Here is a 15,395-nt window from a genome sequence, read left to right on the forward strand (position 1 = left end):
TTGGGGTGATATGGGATTTTTGGATGAAACAAACGCAAAATTGCGGCAGTTGTTTTATACCGAAGAACTAATTGAGACAAAGCCACATTGGGCTATCTGCTGAGTCCATCGAGGGGCATCGAACCCGTGATTTTAACTTTGTAAATTCGTAGACTTACTGCTGTGCCAACGAAGGGACCAAAAACTAAGAATTGTTCCCATAGTCGTTCTCTGTGGGACTCTTACAACGCTGGAATGTGGGATATAGTTCCATGGAATTAGCAGATATAACATATTGTGTAGCTTTGCACCAAAACAAATTTTGTTTATGAAAACATGTTATTTATTAAAAGAAATAGAATATCATAAATCTAAAACTACATAATTTTACAAGCCAGTTAATAATGTTTCATTGTTGCCCTATTAGTTGGTTTCTATGACATTTTACTGCCAGTAAAAAGGTACAGTAATTAGTTATTTCATTTTAAGGTTTTCTGTAAGTATATAATTTATACTTTCGGTATATAATACCAACCAGTTGTGTCAATAAACCTAGAACACGGCAATTATATTATAAGAATTTGTACCCGTACAAAGATAAATAATAGTGCACGTATTTGTTGTATAATGATAGACTTTTTATTCCCCCCCCAGCAAATTACCAAATTACTTTATTATTTTGTTCTTCCAGCAACTTATTCGATTACATTATTATTCAAATATAGTGTGATCACCGTAATTTATGAGAATAATAAAGTCGTTTGTTATTCTGGAAAATGCTTTGTTTTGAGGACATAATTATTTGCCGGTTGCAAAATGTACCATTAGTCACTTACTACGGTAGTAATATGTCTCGGCATTCAGATAACTGGTAGTAAAATGTTATATTACCATATTACTCGCGAGAGTTTATTTGAAAGAGAAATCGTAACGCAAATGAAACATAGAGGTCGTTTGTAATTCTGTGATGGTACAAAATGGTATAGTCGGCGATCATGATAACATAATATAGATGTATATAGACACAAAAATATTTTTTAAAAATGCACAGAAAAAACAAATATAAGGCAAAGTTTAAGGAAATAAAACAATACTAGATGCGATGATAGTGATATCTAGGACATATTTTATTTGACATAACGTTTCGGGCCTAAACCCTTCTTCTGATGATGTTATCTTTTGATAATAAAGCTAGAAAACAAAACCAAAAAACTACATTCTTGGTAATTATAAAAGAAATTTTATTTTAACCAACATTTCACCCTTACGATTACTTTTAAACCAGTACACAAACTGTTTGACATTACAATAATTTCTCAATTGTAATATCAAACAGTTTTATGTATTAGTTCTGAAAAAAAAAAAAAAAACCGCAGAGGTCAAACGTCGGTTAAAATAAAATTTCTCTTATAATTGACTGAAGTGTAGTTTTCTTCTTCCAACTTTATTGTCAAAATGTGTAAATTACTCCAGTTTGCAGTAAAAATTTTTTTAAATATTTGGAATATCACTAGATAAAAGTAAAAATAGGAGAAAGCGGGAAACATGGTGGTTCGAAGTGTGATGCAATAATACTAATCCATAAATTGTTGTAAATAAATTACGTCAGTGAAAAAGAAGTAACAGGAAAAGGTCTAAAAGAGATAAAATGTTTATATGTGATGATTAATAGTGGGAAAAGTCGAAGAATGATATGGTCCACAATCTAGATAATATACCTCTCGTTCCAGGTGACAGAGCACACTTCTTTAACATGATATGCCACTTCTTCGAGGTAATGTAGCCCAGCTAGCAACAACTAACCTACAAGTAAAGTTCGTTTCTTACAGGTATCAGATTCCATGAGTTAAAAAAAATGGGATCAGCAATTGTATTTGTACTTAAACAATTCCAAAGGTTATTGATTCATAAAAGGTGGTTAAGGCGCTCGAATCGCAATCTGAAGGTCGAGAGTTCAAATCCCTTTCACCGAACATGCTCGCCCTTTCAGCCATGGGGGCGTTATAATGTGACGGTCAATCCCACTATTCGTTGGTAAAAGAGTAGCCCAAGAGTTGGCGGTGGGTGGTGATGACTAGCTGCCTTCCCTCTAGTCTTACACTGCTAAATTAGGGACGGCTAGCACAGATAGCCCTCGAGTAGCTTTGTGCGAAATTCCAAAAACAAACAACAACTAAACGTTCCTTGTCAATAATAGTTACTCACATTTATACTTTCCGAGGCTTATAGGATAGTAACTGCAGCAAACTAACAATATTATACTGACTCTTGGCGCGTCTATTTATAACATTTAAGCAAGATTCTCGAAAGTTCAGTCGTCTTTAATATTTTACCAACATGTATAAGAGGTTGTTGATTCTTACACTTGAGAATCTTCTACAAATTTAGAGAATGTATGGGAATATCGCAACACATATTTAACATTATAAGTTACATGCGTTTCTAATTATATATTTAACTGAAACAAACATCAGTATTCAATCCATTACAAAAGATACAAGGTTCGAGCCTGCGATATGCTGCTGAACATGCTCTAAAGTTTCATCTCTGAATAAGTCATTAAAAGGTTACCTTCATTTTAAACAACAAGTCATTTAAACTAATCGTAACCTCTCTTTCCTATAGGTGGCATTTCAAAGTTAGTGATAGCTGTGTCTCAATTTATGACCTGAACGTTTAGCCCCTGTCTTATGTACTGTGCTGTTCAGATTGAAAATAAAAGTGCAAAAATAAGCAGGTCCTATTGTGAAATAACGGTAAAAATAAAGACACTAACACCGCAAGAGGAAAATCAGTGTCGGCAAAAATAAGATATGTGATCAATGTTTCGAGTAAATAATTTTCATCAGACTAAGTGAAAGAGAAACATATATGTGGCTTACGATTAAACTAAATTACCTTCAATATAGCATTATGCTGTTATTTTTTGTTTTAAAAATGTGTTTATTAAATCACTTAGATAAACTTAGGAATAAATACAGTCAACTTACTCAATCTTTTCTCTTTTTTACAATAACAAACATTGTTCATGCATATAATAATGTAAGTAACAGTTAGAATGTTACATTTGTCGTATTCTAACCAGTTTGTTGAATCCTGTTATTACGCGAAAGGCTTCGTCGGCAGCATATATGGGAGCTATGTTCGTCGTTATCATTCATAAAAAATACTCAAGAAAAATATGTGGTGAAAATGTAGACCACATATCTTTTATCCTTTAACCAGATATTTAACCTTAGTTGTTGTTGTTGTTGCGTTGGTTTTACTCGTTCGTTGTGCATCTTGCTTTAAAGTATATTCATAACATATTATACCGTTGTTGGAATTTTGAAACTATAAGCGTGATATTAAATTACAGGACAGGTCTTGCTAGACCTAATACCAATTGAGAAAAAAAAATTGTAAAGTCGATGTTAAACCAAGAATAATATACAATTTTCTATATAGACGTGTACTTGGTGGCTTTATTTCATACAGAACAGTGGTACGTTAACTAACAAGTAATACCCATATATCGTAAACTGAGTATCTGGTGGTCTTTCTCAGAAAACAGAACTTAACATCGACCAAGGTAAACCCGGTTCCACCTTTGCTACAGGTGATACACTCTTAAGCCTGTTATTTCAAGTTGGATGAGTGTGAAACTCCCTACATTTGGACCACCTGCTAAGGTCGCAGCTGCACAGTGATCAAGCGGGCAGATGTGTACGTATATTCCTGTGTAACTGCATTTGTAAATCCTAGGTACCCGTACGTGAATAGTCACTAAAACGCTATACAAACAAACGAGAGTAAAAAATCTCTTGTTATACCTCTACGCTGTTCAGTCTATCCTTTAGTATACGTCATAATCTCCTGTTGTTGTTTCATTGTGTCTGTAAGTGCAAAGATGCATAGTTAGCTTTCTGCTCTACGCACGCCACAGGGATCGAGTCCCGAATTTTAGCGTTATAAAATCGCAGGCCTACCGTTGAGTCATTGAGAGGAAAACGTATCGTAATCATTGTTGCCGTAATTAGAATCTATTAAGTGAGTAGAGTTAATTGACAACGTGCGTGGGCAACTAGTAGAAAAATAAAAACAAAAGAAGAGAGATAAGCAAGCTGGTTTGAAGGAATGGGTATTGTAGATAGTTTTAAAAAGATGAACCGAGCTGTAAGTTAAAGTATACAGAAGAATAAACAACTCAGTTTTTGTAAAGAACTGTAAGAACATTTAGATATACAAAGTGTTTTGAAAACAAAATATTTGCACAATTACATGTATGAAATGATTGTTTAAATACAAAAGTACACAATGCGTTCATTTTTTTCTGCCCACTGCAGAGGTCAACTCCTAAATGTTAGTTTTGTGAACCTAACACCGGCGACTAATGTGAAAATAGTAAATGTGATTGCTGTCATGGGTTCGAATCCCCATTCCACCAAACATGCTTTCCCTCTCAGCCGTGGGGGCGTTATAAAATGATGGTTAATCCCACTGTTCGTTATTAAAAGAGCAACCCAAGAGTTTCGGTGACTAGTGATGACTCTCTGTCTGCATTCTGATCTATCACTGCTAAATTAGGAATGGCTAGCGTAGATAACCCTAACGTAGCTTTGCGCGGAATTATAAACAAACTTCCTTTTTGTGTATCCCTGATTCTAAACGATTCGTTACTTGTCCTTGTCAGTTTCATGTAAATCCGTCATTTCAACATCAATAGTCTCCATATCCCCTTTTCCCTCTATGTCGTCTTGTATTTGAAAAAATCCAAAATTTGAGTATAAATTACTGAATTGAATACTTTTGATGTCAAGAGAATTTTTCAAGTAAGTTGGTCAAGCCAAGTCTAAGAATGTTCTCCCATTTTCGGCACCTCTCACTTATTTTGGGGTTGGGGGGTATACTTCAAACAAACAGATCCTAATGTTAAATAAACGTAAATTCCTATAAAATGATTCGAGCATTCATTGATTTTAAACCATTAGCAATAATCTGTAGCATAACTACTAAACATTTAGCCCCTTACCCGTATTTAGCCACCTAAATTTAGTTTCTTATAATTGTAATTACGCTTCTGGCTGATTCGGACCCCTTTTAACTCGGATATCCCCTTAATTGCGGAGGCTGCAGGGTGTACCTATACCACTACTGCTAATCAGTATGGTTTAGAACCTCCAATCATGGCTTCGCTGTCTAAAAGAAGCAGGAGAGGTGGGGTTCGTAAAGTCTATATTTTCTTTGACCAGTACAATAATTTATAACCACTCACCTTGACTTCCGACCTGCCAGTCACGCAATATAAATTGTTCTTATCCTGAAACAACCAATTAATTTCGACTTTGGCTATATCATTCTTTTTTACATCGTGGCTTCGAATGATAATTACTGACAAACCTTTCACTGCTGCCACCTAGAAAACTTAAATGCTACTATTAAAAAGTATATTTAGATTATTGAACAGACATTTTAAAATCTTACTAGAAAGTACATGTTTTAAAATGTCCGCAAAACATTAAACAATGCTTACACCGTACTGGTAACTGAATAATATTGTTGGTTAGTTGAGTACGTTTCGTAGACTGTTTGTATTTTGGTATTGGCTTATACCAATATGATAAATCTGCAATTATTGCAGGTACAAACTCATGTTGATTCCTGAATTTCTGTAGGCGTAATTCATAACAGTGACAAGCTTTCAAAAATACATTGTAAGTTCCGTAAACCGGAGAAATACTGGAAAGAAACCAATAGGCTTTAAAGTTATGATAGAAGAAAGGTAATTGCATATGTTTTTAACACCACATTCCTTCTGGTTTGATTGTTTCGATACGGAATGAGGGATGCGTGTAATTCCTTGTTATCAAAACCTTCTAAATAATAATATTGTTCAGAACGCTAATTAGGGAGCCTTTAAAACTATCAAGCAATACGACTGTTCAGAATGCTAACCACGGAGTCTTTAAAACTATGAAACAGTAGTGTTGTTCAGAACGCTAACCAGGGAGTCTTTAAAACTATCAAACAATACTATTGTTAAGAACGTTAACCAGAAATTCTTTAAAACTATGAAACAGTAGTGTTGTTCAGAACGCTAACCAGGGAGTCTTTAAAACTATCAAACAATACTATTGTTAAGAACGTTAACCAGCGAGTCTTTAAAACTATCAAACAGTAGTGTTGTTCAGAACGTTAACCAGCGAGCCTTTAAAACTATCAAACAGTAGTGTTGTTCAGAACGCTAACCAGTAATTCTTTAAAACTATAAAACAGTATGGTGTTAAGAACGCTAACCAGGGAGTCTTTAAAACTATCAAACAACAACACAGTTCTCCAAGATACCCTTTGGCCATGATCAACTTACCAAGAGTCTTTAGGACACTTTCGTTTTATATAAATTCAAATTGAAGTAAACTTTTATAAGCCCTAATATATTCATCACATTTCATTCATGCCTATGTGTTATGCAGCGAAGAAATTAATTTTACGACTAGCTTCAAGTTTTAGAACTATTCAATTTAAATTAATAAAGACTAGCTATTTTATGAAGGTTTTTACACCTGTCAGAGGAATATCTTCTTCATCCATATAATCGTTAGATGATTATCTTTTCAAAAACTCAGAGTTGTTACTTTCACCTAATATTCCTTGAACGTATGCCAATTGATGCATCAAAATCAAAAATTGCAACTGTTTCACCCCAACTTGAAGTCAAGTTTGTTTGTCTGTTTTGAACTTCGCGCAAAGCTACACGTATAAAATTTAGCAGTCTAAAACTAGAGGGAAAACAACCAGTAATCACCACCCACCACCAACTCTTAGGCTTCTCTTCTACCAGCGAATAGTGGGATTGACCGTCAAATTATAAAGCCCCCACGGCTGAAAGGGCGAGCATGTTTGTTGTGACGAGGATTCGAAACCGCGACCATCAGAATGCGAGTCGAACGCCCTAACTACCTAGCCAAGCCGGGTCCGCAAAAGGTTTTAAGAAGTTTCTAGAATTACAAACAAATGTTTGATCTTTCAGTTGATGAAAAATAAGGAAATCGAGCACTGAAAAATGATAAAGATATTATCATTACAGTGGGAGGAAAAAATAAGGGATTCTTGCTTATTAATGCAGTGTTTCAACAGACATAGAAATGTTGTAGTTATACCCGAGTTACAAGTACAATAAGGTTCCAGCTGTAAGATTTATTGTTTATCTATTATTTCTGTTTCACCCTGCTCTGAAGCTTTTTAAAAGAATGCCAAGTTTCTGTAGAAAAGCTAACTACAACATGATAACATCGTTTACACTAAAATTATGATTTTTTAAAAATTACTACTAGTTATTAATAGTATTTATAAAAACGGATACTACGTTTGAAACTGTGTCACTTCATAACTGACATCATAGTTTCGGTTTTGTTGTTATCGTGTAATAAAGACAGAACAGAAGAAAGAAGATCAAACTGTTTTTATATTTTTGGACATTCCTAGAACTTGTGACTTAGTCATTATCATAAAAAGTAATAATGTATAGCATTTTAAAATTCTGATGACCTGTTAAGGATATATTTAAAATACCATTTCGTATAACAATCGGAATCATCCTTACAGAGGCAGTGCTACCGTCTACCTGATGATGACGACACTATTATTTTGACTTTACATTTTCTGCCATTATTTACGCAAATATCCACGGAAAAAGGTTTTCGTATCTTAATGGATCTTCGTGAATATTCTGAAAAAGTCAAAGTAGAAAGTATATCTCTTTAATACAGATGAAGATAAGCTTAATGTTGTAGTTTCTTATATTTTTTTTATTTGATACTGTATTTTTAGTCAATTGAAAGAGATGGCGCTGTTGTTTCCTAGTTCTTTTCATGTATCGTTCTTGCGAGGAATGAAAAATGGTCTAGATCAAGACTCCTTGTATTCGAATGTTTATGATATTTTGGGAATATGGCGTCATGAACTTAACATCACTTTTGCAAATCTGTAAACATCGGTTAAAGGGTAAGTTTTACATTGGAAACCTCACGCGTCACTTGACCATTACTTGTTTATACGTATATTGATTGTTTGTTTTGTTTTTTTGAATTTCGCACAAAGCTACTCGAGGGCTATCTGTGCTAGCCGTCCCTAATTTAGCAGTGTAAGACTAGAGGGAAGGCAGCTAGTCATCACCACCCACCGTCAACTCTTGAGCTACTCTTTTACCAACGAATAGTGGGATTGACCGTCAAATTATAACCCCCCACCACGGTTGAAAAGGCGAGCATGTTTGGCGCGACGGGGATGCGAACCCGCGACCCGCAGATTACGAGTCGCACGCCTTAACACGCTTGGCCATGCCAGGCCTACGTATATTGATAACATAAAAAAAGTAACAGTCATCATAAGCCTAGAACTTGCCCTATTTTAACCCCCATCACCCAGGTAATACAAATACTGATGCAATCCTTGGATATTGTGGTTCTTTATACAGTGATGAGGAATGTAAGGTATAAATCAGAAAATATCTCACATTTCTTTTGCTGTGCAATGAATATCTGTTTCGCTTTACTAAATACCGATAACCAGAGACATAATAAAGGAGACAACTCATGTCACGCTGTACAACTTTCCAACAACAGTCCAGTGTCAATCATAACATACAACATTTTATTTTTTGATTCAGCATCTACCTCGTCCAAAATAGACAAAGCTGTTTCTGAACCAAATGAAAAAAAAAAAAACATTTCATGAATTTAATTAATGCTTAGACATTTTGCTACCTTAGCGGCAGTATAACAACTGGATTTAAACACTTGTTTCAAAATCAAGTCAGCCTAACGACGAGATAAACCTTTAACCATATTTTTGTTTCATCAGCGTTTTTAAGAAATAAGACATGTGCCAAAAATCTATTTTATTGAAAATGATGGAAGATTAAAACAATCAAAAGCAAATATCTTGTTTGTAAAACATCAATCTCTATATGTGGTGAATACTACAGTAAAGAGACTGCTAAATAAATCTCTTTTAGGATTTCAGAACGTGTTCTGTATGTAGTGAACATTACACTGGAGAGACTGGTAAAAAAACTGTATTCCAGGATTTCCAAACATGTTTTGTAAATGAAAAATACAACACTGGAAAAACTGGTAGATAAATGCATTCTTCCAGATTTCAAAACATGTTATGTGTTTGGTGAACACTATACTAGAGAGAAAGGAAGAGAATTCTACTCCATGATATCGGAACATGTTAACACCATAAACTAAGATAACATCAGTGCTAACGCTTTGAACAGAACATCAACCAAAATTAAATTACCGACTCAATCAGAAATAATTACACTTAAAGTTCTGAAGAGGACGAAGACATTTTTGGACGTTAAATGTACCAAATCAGTACTTATAGAGGAACCTAAATCACCAAGTAATTGAAATCTGGGTTGGCTTATTGAATATTTGTTTTATCATTAGAATACCATCAGGATTACGTAATATTTTTGTTTGTAGTTAAGCACAAAGCTACACAATGGGCTGTCTGTTTTCTGCCAACCACGGGTATCGAAACTTGGTTTCTTACGGTAGAAATCCGAAGATATACCGCTGTGCTACTGGATGAGGAAGCTAATCGTAGTGGAATGCTTCATTCATGGATTTTGAATACAGTTGTTCGTACTGATAACATAGAGCAGCTTCGCGCGAACTTCCACAAAATATACAAACCTCACCGTCACAAGTCGTCCGTGTCCTATTACGTTACACGTTTTTGAATTTCATGTTCGCTTCTTTGTTTGTTTTTAGAATTTTCAAGTTAAACCATACAAGGGCTTTTTACACATGCCCGTCCTTAATTTTGAAATAATAGACTACAGGGAAGTACAACTAATCAACAGTCCCCCTAGGTTTCAAAGTGTGAAATACGTTTGTGCTGGAACAGGTAGTGAACCATAAACTCACAAATTTACAGTAGTGGCGTGTTAACTACAGGCCACGCCCAGTGGCCCTTACTGCAAGGGTCGAACCATGAATTTTATTTATACAAACGCTCAAGCTTAACGCTGAGCCATTGTTGAGATATGAATAAAAAAAATCAATCCAAGATTATTTGAGAAATTAATTTTACGTCTTGTTGTCTTCAAAACATCATTTGCATTCTGCTCATGCGTTAACAATTTAAAGCATTAGTTGTTTTTTAATCAACGATGTCGCTGCAGGTCACGATATCAAACACGGAAATTAATTAATGTGTAGAAAAACATCAGGTAATTGAAGCTGGAGCCTTGTCAATAACTATCTACCTCAAGGAAACTCTAAAAGGTATTCTTATGGAGAGAGAAATCATTTGGCATTCTGCCATCTTCTGATAGATGTGTATTTGGAAGCTGCGAAGGGTTTACACTGGTGGTCAATAACCAGTTATTAAGGCGCATAATAAAAACACGAACGTTAAATAAAACTCAACTGGAGAAATAACAATTTTAAGAAGTCAATCAGAAATTTAAAAAAAGAAGAAAAATTCTTCATTACAGAATCGTGACTAATAATATACAGTAATTTTTGCCTTCTAAAAAAAATAAATCCAGGCTTTGTATCACTGCTAAATACACTTATAAATTTGTTTCCTGTTAACAATTTAATGACGCACATATCTGCGCTAAGACTTGTTCTGCCATCTTTTGTTAGATGTAAAACAGAGGTGGCCACCTTGTGGCACCTATTATTTAGAAAGTATCACGTTGTGGTACATAGCGCAAGTTTTCTTTAGAATGTCAGCACGTGCGTAAAATGTTACTAAAATACATGTCACTGTATTCGTGAATATTAACTTAACAATTAGAATAGCACAAAACAAGCAATATGCTGAGCATACTGCGGTGTGCCTGACACAACTATTCCTGGTTCACCCTAACTAACCTTTGTCGCTCAACAAAGTACGCAGAAAAGGAAACGGGAAGTAATAAATAAAGTTAAACCTTCTGTAAAAGCTGAAAAGGAAGCACGATATGTCTGCATAAACTTCAGTAATAATAATTAGGCTTAGAAACGAAAGTTAAAACATTCGTAAATATGACAAACAAAACTATGATCAAAAATTATTTATTTAAACTAATGGCGTAACGTCATACCACATACGTAGCTAGTGTTAACTTTATATATAAATATGTATAAGTTTAAACTAACAGGAAGTTAAAACCAATGGTGGTTAATAAATAAAATGTATTCACTGTCACTCTAAACAATTTCCAAGGAAACGAAACTGCAGACGTGAATTACTCGAAAAGCTTGTGATATTCTGTGAAACTTCTAAATGTTTAACCTGCAACAAATATATTGTTGAATTTTCTATAGAAGTTGATGGATTTCATTTTGCGTTTCAAATGTGGAATGAGAAAGTTTGTGTGCCAGAAGTGAGATTGAGGTTACGAGTTCTGTGCACGAAGTCTTGTAATGAAGAACAAACTCCCTTGTTTGTTTGTTTTTAAATTTCGCGCAGAGCAACAAGAGGGATAACTGCGCTATCCGTCTCTAATTTAAGAGTGAAAGACTAGAAGGAAGACAAACTATCTTATGCTTGTGAGTCATTATTACACTTTCAACTATGGGTGCGTTATAAGAGTGCTGGTCAATCCCCGCCGTAAAATGGGGTAAGTTATAATGTGACGGTCAATCCCAATATTTGTTGGTAAAAGAGTAGCCCAAGAGTTGGCGGTGGGTGGTGATGACTAGCTGCCTTCCCTCTAGTCTTACACTGCAAAATTAGGGACGGCTAGCACAGATAGCCCTCGAGTAGCTTTGTGCGAAATTAAAAAAAACAAAAACAAATAAAACGGACACGTTTAACAAGTTAGTATTCAAATGGAAGTCTTATCAGTATTTTATTTTATTGATTTACTTGTTTACGTGACACTGTTGTCGTGATATTATAACTAACGTTTACACTTTCAGTTGAATTAACACTATGCTATAACATGTATAGTCTTCTCCAAGCACAATGTTCCTTACTGCAGATAACAGTAATTTCAAATATCTTATACAATGTTTCTTTTTAATATCTTATTGTCACAAAAGTCATATATATCACACATTATTTGAACAGCGTTTACTCATGCGTGTTAGATATACACAACTGTTTAAGTTTAATGCAAGTGTTATAATCTACATAGTTTATATATTGCGAGAGTTAAATTTTGTTAGTTTAGAAGTAATAGTTTATCGCAAGTTTCTATAGGCAACTGTTGACGAATCATATAGTTGTAAATTGGTGATTGTAGTATTTTTGCATAATGTTACTAGAGCCTTCAAAGTTTTTCTCGTTCTTTTAATTAAGTATTATTGTATCATGGTATCTAGTAATGTGAGCAACGTGCAAGATCTCTGTTAGGTTATAAATACGCATCAGAAATTTAGTTCGCGAAACAGATCTATATTTGCTGATTGTGAGTTTGGCCATAGAGAAAGTATAGTGGTGATTTTTAGTGAAATTATCACAGATTGTATTGTAATAACACAGTAGAAAAGAAGAATTCATCTTATTGGTTATGTTCTAAATTAACCGAACCAGACTGCGTGGACTTTAACAAAAGACAAACAAGTAATTATTTAAAGCTATGGATACTAATGTGATACCAACAGCTGATTTTAAAGTGAAATTATCGCGAGCAGTATTGTAATAACAGAGCAAGAAGAAGAATTCGTCTTCAAATTGTTTTTTTTTAAATAACTGACCCAGCCTGCGTATAAAAAAAAAAGACAATTATTTATAGCTTTGTAACTGTAATAACTGTTGAAATTTGTCGCCAACAAGTCACAGACACCTACTGTAAAGAATTCGACCCATACATACATACAAAAGCCCTAACAACGCGCAAATTGGAAATATAACTGGCACACACCCGTGGAGGGAACTTCTTATTTGCTATATATTCTGCATACAAAACACCGAATAAATACTTTAAAGGTTAAAGGTGAGTAAAACCATTGCAAAGTTGCTATTTTTAGTTTAAATGAGAAAAAAAAAGCTAAGTCCTCATGAAAACACTAATCTTATGGGATATAAAAGTATTAAATTGGCATTAAACATAAAAAGGTATACCAGTAATAAACGCTCTTTTTTATGGAATTCGAGAATTTTTCTTCCATACGTTGATAACATAAAGATATCTCTTTCCCTGACAACATCCATTTCTTGGATTAATTCATGGGAATGTTTCCAGCATGAGGAACGATTATCACTTTCTTGATACTGAGCAGTTAACCATATGTAGTTGGACTTATGACTGATATAACTAATGGCCATTGAAATTTTCTAGGGAAGTTGAGGGAAGTCTTTATGGTAGTTTAAATTTTTTCATCGGACACATAACAGAACATATAGTAAAAGAGCATTATTTGGTTAAATATCAATTCTATAACAACACCATTCGCATGCTATTGATGAAATATATAATATTCTGAATGAGAATCAAGTTAGGAAACTGTGGCTAGCATCACATTTGTTACTGGTTGTCCACTTATTTACAGTTAAAGTAATTAATTTCGTTCTATAACAGCTTAACATGTCTTGCTGGTATTTTATGTCGGGCATAAAATGTGATGTACGTTAGTAATATATGCACAAAATAAGCAACACGTATAATCGAACTTTGGTGTTTATTTTTTCTTGTTAAGCCTAAAGCTACACAATGGATGAGCTATGCTGTGTCTACCACAAAAGTATGTTTATTTATTTTTTAATTTTGCGAAAAGCTGCACGAGGGCTATCTCAGCTAGCCGTCCCTAATTTAGCAGCATAAGACTAGAGGGTAGGTAGCTAGCCATCACCACCCACAGCCAACTCTTGAGCTACTCTTTTACCAACGAATTGTGGGATTGATCGTCACAATATAACGCCCCCACGGCTGAAAGGGCGAGCATATTTGGTGCAACCAGGATTCGAAACCGCGACCCTCAGATTACGAGTCGAACGTCTTAACCCACCTGGCCATGTCGGGCCATTGAGGAAGAAAGAAAAACAGGGGGAATCATTAATAGCCGCGGCGCTTAAAATTCTTTCAATAGAATAAATTAACAAAATTAGACCTTTTTTTCGCTTTTTTTATTAGCTATATTTTGTGCACCACGAATACCAAACGTGGGTCGCGGGTACACTCTATTCAATTTTAGTGCTACTCAGGATCACCATCAACCTACCCTCGAATTGAAATTGTTCAGTCATGATTAGAGAAAACTGACTTATAAGAGCTTGGGCCTGGTAAGTTCATAAATGGTTTGATCTCGTAAGACTAAAACCGAAATTAGATCTCAAATCGTTCAAGGGATGTCGGAGCTATGGGCTAAAAGTTTGTACTTGATTAAAAAACAACAACAAAACTCAAAACCATTCTATGAGCCAGTATGCCATGGTTAAAGAAAAGTATCTGAAGACAATGTCCGCTAATCTCTAGGGGATACATCGTGTATCAGATTTAATGGCTGCTTGCAAACATCGTACGTGAAAAGGAATGTTAAAATATGTTTATTTGTTTGATGTTAAACACAAAACTACACAATGGGATAACCATATTTCTAGTGATGTAAGTCAGCGGTCATAATGCTATACCACTGGGGGGGCGTGAAATGTAGAAGATGGATACTCACAAATACAATGGGTCACAATTACTGTTAGTTGTGGAAAGGTAGGTTTTTTTTAGTTCCCCCTACCAGTGGCACAGCGGCATGTCTCAGGACTTACAGCGGGTTTCGAGGCTCGTGTAGGGGAGAATACACATAATCCGTTATGTGGCTTTGCGTCTAACTTTAAATAACAACAACAGCTGTTTTTAGGAAAACACAATTTTTTAAATTAATTTTTAATTAAATTAGAAAATAAAATAGATTAGTAGAACCGATCGACTGCGGGTGATAAGTAAAAACGTATGTCGGTTATTGGTATTTTAAAGGTCTCTAATTCGCAGAATACTTTTAGCTGACTAAATAGTGGTGGTAACGCATTTTTTACAACAACAGAACGCGAACCTTGAATCCTCAGATTCACAGTCAGAGCTTGCTAAGCTGTAAGCCATTGACGGCTCACACCATTATAGTCAGTTTTCTATTTTTGAATCACGTAATAAATCCTATTGTGTATAAATTGGAGTTTACTATTCTATTATGAAAATAAAAATTTAACTTTTTCTTCAAATTTCAAAACGTATCTGAATAACAACAGTGAACTATTCAAAATCGTTCGAGTTTGTTGGTCTATTAAAAGCTGCTTCATCCTTTGATGATAATATGTACAATATTTTCCTTGTAAACAATATAAAGCTAACATAACAGTTATAGTGATTTCCACACAGCGCAATCCAACAACATCTTACGCTTTTAAATGGCAAGGCTTAAAAAAATCAGTAATGTGATACACAACTGGATGTGGGAAGGTAAAATGAAGCATAGTTAAAGAGAAATCTCAAG

This window comes from Tachypleus tridentatus, chromosome 10 (assembly GCF_004210375.1).
Source record: "Tachypleus tridentatus isolate NWPU-2018 chromosome 10, ASM421037v1, whole genome shotgun sequence".
Lineage (NCBI taxonomy): Eukaryota > Metazoa > Arthropoda > Merostomata > Xiphosura > Limulidae > Tachypleus > Tachypleus tridentatus.